This window comes from Phoca vitulina, unplaced genomic scaffold (assembly GCF_004348235.1).
Source record: "Phoca vitulina isolate PV1807 unplaced genomic scaffold, GSC_HSeal_1.0 scaffold23, whole genome shotgun sequence".
NCBI lineage: Eukaryota > Metazoa > Chordata > Mammalia > Carnivora > Phocidae > Phoca > Phoca vitulina.
Window position 1 is genome coordinate 3,288,820 of NW_022589726.1, and position 6,776 is coordinate 3,295,595.

Sequence of the window (6,776 nt, forward strand, 5' to 3'; positions counted from 1 at the left end):
GTTCTCTGGGCTCCATTGTTTATAAAATCTTCTTAGAAGCTTAAAAATACAATTTCTTTCCCTACTGATTTTTGTTCTTTTTTTTTAAAACAAGTATTTTGAATGACACTCAAATAAATGTGACTGGTTTTATTTAATACCAAGTCCTACTTAAACATATACAGCAATACAATGTCCAGTCAGAAACAAAGCACTAACAGTGAGTCAATTCCTTATGAAGAGAGAAATAATCATGTTCTGCCCTTAGAGTAGACATTCCAGGATTGAATAGTACTCACAAGATTATTTTCTGGCACCCCAGTGCTTTTATGTATGTACTTATGCATGCATGTATGTTTGTATGTATTTTTAAACTATGAAACGCTTTACAAATTTGCATGTCATCCTTGTGCAGAGGCCATGTGATCTTCTCTGTATTGTTCTAATTTTAGCATATGTGCTGCCGAATTGAGCACCCAAATGCTTTTAGTGTTAGAAGTCAAATATAGGTAATAGTGACCATGATAAAACCTATTTTTCTCTTTTCTTTAATGTTTTAGCAATATTTTTTCTAGCCTCTTTACTAAGCAAAAATCCCATTAAAATATCCTTGCTTTGGGCAAAAGCTGTGAAGAATCAGGTGAAAATGGCTGAAAAAAAACTTGGAAAGGTGCTTGAGATCACAGCCAACCAGGAAAACAAAAAGTTAATTAATGATAAGTTGTCACTTTATATCCATCAAGCAGCAAAAGAAAAAAGCAACAATACACATTGCTAGTGGAGATGTGAGGAAAAGGGCACTGTCATGCACATTTTGCTGGTGGGAATAGGGATTTTAAAGAGCTTTTTTTGGACGTAAATTTAACAACATTTCCTAAAATTGAAAGTATATGTTTACCCTTCAATCCAGCATTTCCCTGTTGGGGAATTTAACTCATGGAGACAGGAGCTGTACCATACAGGATATAAACACAGGATTTCTACAGCAGAATTGTTTATTGTGGCAAAAAAAAGAAAAAAACCAACAAAAAAATTGAAACCAAACGAATACCGTTTAATAAGGGACAGTTGTTGAATAAATTAATGTATGTCTATACCATGGAATATTACATAACAACATCCCCAAAAAGTGAATTGGAGCAATACTAGTTGCTTAGAAGGATTACCACAAGATACTGTTGAGGGAGGAAAGCAAGATGTGTAGAAGAGTACATTTTATGAGTCCATTTTCTAAATCATTAATCAAAAAAACTTTTATAGGCATACATTTCTCTCTCTAGATATCTCTTTTGTCTATACACACATTTGTATAAGGTTAGATGGTGATGGATGTATTCTAGGCTGTTAAGATGGATTGTCTAGAAGGGGTGGGAGGAATTATGGTGGTGGTAGGTAAGGTTACATAAGAAAAGTGTGGTTGAAAGAGGTGGTCACATTTATATAAATTATATGTGTATATGTATACAAAGGAATTTTTGAAATAATAAGAGATCATTAGAATAAAACATTCTCATCTAGTTTCCAGGATTTCCATAGATTGAGATAAAGGAGGATGTGAAAGTTCTGGAAGAAGTCAGATAATCATGGAAGAAATTGAACTTGAGGGTTGGCTAGACCTTTTAAGAGGCCAAGGTTTCCAGTTTAAGATCAAGAATGGCAGGTTGCATTTCAATCATTTCAGGGTACTGGTGCCACCAAGTGGTGTCTGGAGCAATTGTTGGTGTCATTTTATTACCCTCCCGGTGAAGGAAACTCTTGGCTTACCTGTGCCTTGCATCAAGTGGTCTGTGGAGGGCTCCAGCTCTCCTTGGAATGAAGCACACCCCTGTGAGCCTGGCACTGACGCAAACAGGAAGTATGAGAAGAGATAGGGAGAAATGGCTTTTGCCCTAGAGTCTGAGCTCCCTTGGTTTTTCCTATTATCAGGTGCTCTGCTATGCCTGCCATTTACCTGTCAAGTCCCTTAAGGTGTATTTAATATTTTCTAACTACTTAGACTAGTATTACAACCTATCTATCTGACTTCTTTAATGGCCTGGTCTCTTATATAGGCTTTCTCTTTTTATTTCCACCGTCCTAGCTTGGCCTCTTGTTATTTCTTTCCTAGTGCCATAAAAATGTTTTCTTGGGCTTTCCCTCCTCGATGTCTGTCTGGTCCATTCCAGCCCAAACCCACTTCTGTACTACACTTCCTGAAGTTATGGTCATTTAACAACACACTATTCCAAACCTTGAATTATTTCTCCCTGCCCACCATCAAATTCTGACACCAGAGCACAAGCTTTTAATAGGGTGACCGTATGTCTCAGTTTGCCTGGGATGGTCCCAGGTTACTTCTGTTGTCCCAATGTAATTGTTGTGACTTTATTCACTCTCAGAAGTGCTCTGGTTTGGATAATAGATTATATAGACATACTAGCTCTTAACTGCTTGGTTCTCCTGCCTGTAATACGTACAATAAGTAAGCTAACAGAAGAATGTCTAAAGTTTGTGGCAGATGGAGGAATCAGATCTGGGTAGAGAGCATATCTTTTTTCTTCAAATGTTAAAAAGCTAAATATAAATTACTTGGTATTTATTACCTTATTTAAAATTTATCTTCTTTGTCATTTCAGTGACAAGTAGAATTTTTTGCTTGAACTCGAGGAAGAAAATCTATGTTTGTAGTTTTCGTGTAGCTCTCTTGGCTTTTCACAGACTCTCAAGAGTGGTTCCATTTGGGGCCTGATGAATGTCACGTTCATAATTTGTTACCCAATGTGAAGAATATTCAGCTGAGTAATGATAAAGAAATTCTAAAAATTTTGAGGAGGTAGAAGCACCAATTCTGTGAACTCCTTTAGCACAAGAGGACATAGCTTAGTCGTCAGCAGTTAGCAGAGGGCTTGAGCATTAATGCTATTGAGAAGAATTTTGAGCAGCCTCTGACAGCTTGTGGAACTGAAATGTGGGCCCTGCATTCTGGTTTAGGTTATCTTCTACTTCTGCTTGCTGTGTTTGGGTTGTAATAATAGGTTGAATATATACTGTTTAAGGAAATGCATTGCCCTTCACTCACCATCACTAGGAATATACTGTGAGTTTTTTTTTTTTTTTTTGCAGTAGAACAGATTTTTTTTAAAGATTTTATGTATTTGTCAGAGAGGGAGAGAGAGAGAGCAGAAGCGGGGGGAGCGGCAGCCAGAGGGAGAAGCAGGCTCCCCGCTGAGCAGGGAACCCGATGTGGGACTAGATCCCAGGACTCTGGGATCATGACCTGAGCCGAAGGTCGACGCCCAACTGACTGAGCCATCCAGGCAAACCGAAGTAGAACAGATTTTGAGCTCAGCCACCCATTTTCTCTTACCCAGTCCTTTTCATAACCACTTAAATACATTTTCAAGACAACTAGAGTTTGGGGTCTTGAAAAGGATTTTGCGTGTGAGAACTAGACCTATACAGGCTTGGAGCTGTGATCTCATGAACCCCAGGCACTCCCCAAATGACTAATTAATAGTCATTTAATGCCCATATACCTCCAGTCACAAGCAGCCCTTTTTCCTTATGGTCTAGATTTGAGCCATTCTAAAGTCCAGAAAGTTGGAGATCAATTTAAGCTATTCTTTAACTAGCTGAGAGTCATTCATTCATCATCATCCATTTATCTACCATGTGCCCCGCCAGGTTCTGGGCATACAATGAAGAACTGGTATGACTTCCGGGAGGGGAACTTTCCAGCAAAAACACATACACGCAAATCCTCACATGCTCACGCATGCACAGGCGCATGCACGTGCAAACACAAGGCAACTTCAGCTTCTCATGTTAATGGACAGTGAGAAACCTCCCTCTTAGCTTCTTTTCTGATGCAGCTTATTTTAGGATGCTTTTTCCTGATTACACCATCAGGAGCAGAATCAGGCTTTAGACATGATGACACATCTACAGGTACCTAGCACTCTGTCATCCATCGGCTTTCCTTTGTACATTTCTCCTTTTTTCGCCAGAGTGTGTGTGTTTAATGGATCTGTGTAATTTAGATACAAGGGCAAGGTGTTTATGCCTCATGTTTGTAAATGTGCTCCAGACTGTGAGTTCTTCCAGGTCAGGGACTGTATATTTAATATAGAGACTCTGCTTCTGACCCCCTGTATTTGAATCCCAGCTCTGTCACTTTATAGCTTTGTGACCTTGGACAAATGATGTAACCTCTCTGTGCCTCAAATTATTTCTCTGTATAGTCTACATCTTGGGTTTTAAACAGCTTTATTAAAATATGATTGAGATATCATAAAATTCCCCCATTTAATGTGTACAAGTCAGTGTTTTCTAGTATATTTACAGTTGGCAAAACCAGTCCCACAATCTAATTTTAGAACATCTTTATTGCCCCCCCAAAGAAACACTGAACCCATAAACAATCACTCCCCATGCCAGCCTACCAGTTTTTATGAGGATTGAGTGAATGACTATATGAAAAGCACTCAGAATATAATCTGGCACCTAGTAACTGCAATGTAAATAATGGCCATTATATTCATATTATTATTAGCAATACTGTTGCTACTCTGTGCCCTCAGCCAGTACAGTGCCTGATACTTACTAGTTTCTTGCTGAATAAATGAAATGGTGGGAGAAAGTGGAAGACACCATTATTTCTTAAGCATTTTAGGTAATGATGAGAAAAATGCCCTGTATTTTGTGTATGGTACAGACATGATCAAAGGTGCCACAGAATCCGTGTTAGAGCCCAATACTTTCGTGAAGAAAGATATTTTAAAAATAGGCTTTTTTGACAGTAGCTTGACAGGATGGTGTTGATGATTAAATAAAATTAGTCCAAGTCCTGAATGCTGATAAGTAGACTTGTGACCCAAGGAAAGATACCGATGCTGAGCCTCTTTCCAGTTAACCTGTAAGATGAAATTGGATTCGCTGAATGATTTCTAAATTTACTCCTCTTTCTAACATCCTCTAATACTGTCTGCCAATAAGTGTCATGAGAATTTTATATATCCTTTGTATCCTAGACACAAAACCATTGACATTCATTTTATGGTCTCACTTGTTACAGTTCCACAGTGTCTTGTGTTCCCAAAGAGAACATAAGCATGGATCATCTCCATCCTTACATCCTCCATTGGCTTCCCTCTGCCTATAGGATAAAGTTCAAACCCCTTGACAAAGGATGCAGGACTGTCATGGGTCTCTTTTTGCCTGTGGAATATCTACCCTCAGTTCTCCTGGGCACCATATAATTGATATTAGTTTGGGGATCTAATCAGATCTCAGTGCCTGCAGGCTTTGTAGGACTGCTGTTCAAGGAGCTCTCTGCTCTCCTGGCCAAGATAGCCAATTTTTTCCTGGAAATTTTCAATAAAGAGAAGGAAAGATTGAAAGTAGTTGGAAGTGGTTTGTTTCAAGCTGTTGCCGACAGGTATTGTAGATTAAAGCACTCCAAGTTGCTTTTGCAACTGTTACCTGGATCCCTTCAGCTCTCCTGGATTCTTTCAAAGACATGGCTTGTTCAGTGTTTCCTTTGCTTCTGTATTCTTTTAGTTGTCTTCCCCTTTACCCTGTTCTCTTTGGTGTAAGTTGGCAAAATTTTGTTTCTCCTGACTGAAGAAAACTGCTAACCAAACAAAACTAACAAAATTCTTTTGTGATCTGGCCTGTCTGATTTGCCAGATCCCATCTTCTGATTTAGGTTCTGAAAATGGAACATACTTTCTCATGGCCTTCTGTCAGAAGAATCTTTCTTATCTGCCTAATGAATTCCTGTTCCTTCAGTGGTGGGCATAGGCACCTCTTTGGTAAGGCCCTCCCTGGCCTCTTTCCAGGCGGTTAGAGGCTCTTCCCTCTCTGATCTTATTGCATTCCGTATATATGTAGCAATATTAAGAGCTGACTGTTATTCTTTTCTTATTTTTGGAGAGAATACTGAAGGGAACAAAAATGTGCCACCTCAAAATATGCCACTTTGGCATATTGATTATTTTGAATTAAAGTTACTTAAGAAAGAGCTGGTGCAGGAAGGACACTCTGACTCTCCTTTGTCCCCCTGGAAATAGGAAATAAATCTCTCATGTGAAGGTATCCTTCCTATACCAGGAGGGTAGAAGGCATCCTTATCACCAGAGATAGGGAATTCAAGGCCAAGAAGGCAATATAAACAAACTTCGTTACTTCTTCATTAGTTTGCTACCCCACACCCGAACTCCTTTGTTTTGTCAAATCTTGAATAATTGTTTCTTTGTCTAAACGACATAAAAGCTGCCTGCTTTGGCAGCTTTTTTGACTCACCTATCTTTGGGGCTCCAGGGCATACAATATTGAATTTATGTTTCTCCTGTTAATCTGTATTATGTCAATTTAATGATTAGGTCAGCCAGAGAACTCACAAGGGAAGAAGGGGAAGGCTTTCTTCCCCTACAACATAGGATTAATGTGATTTGCTTCCCCTGCCCGCTCCTTTCCCCTCAACCATGGCCTATATTAGAGTGATAACTACTGGGGCGCCTGGGTGGCTCAGCCGGTTAAGTGTCTGCCTTCGGCTCAGGTCATGATCCCAGGGTCCTCCCTGCTCAGCGGGGAGTCTGCTTCTCCCTCTCCTTCTGCCTGACGCTCCCCCTGCTTGTGCTCTCTCTCTCTCTCTGTCAAATAAATAAATAAATAAAATCTTAAAAAAAAAAAAAAGGCAACTACATGGCATAGGTTTTGTTGCTGAAATGTTTCTTCGATTTGCCCTGATTTTTTCGGTCCCAGAGAAACAGCCTCTGAATTGCTGACCTTGCTTATTGCCTCCTATTGTTTTTTCC

At 39.4% G+C, this 6,776-nt stretch overlaps 1 non-coding gene across 1 annotated transcript; it reads right to left on the reverse strand.

Annotated features, from left to right (window-relative positions):
• Window positions 1-349: 349 nt before the first annotated feature.
• LOC116642677 lies at window positions 350-455 on the reverse strand. The gene has a single exon (XR_004301367.1). It is a non-coding gene; the product is annotated as a U6 spliceosomal RNA (small nuclear RNA).
• Window positions 456-6,776: the final 6,321 nt, after the last annotated feature.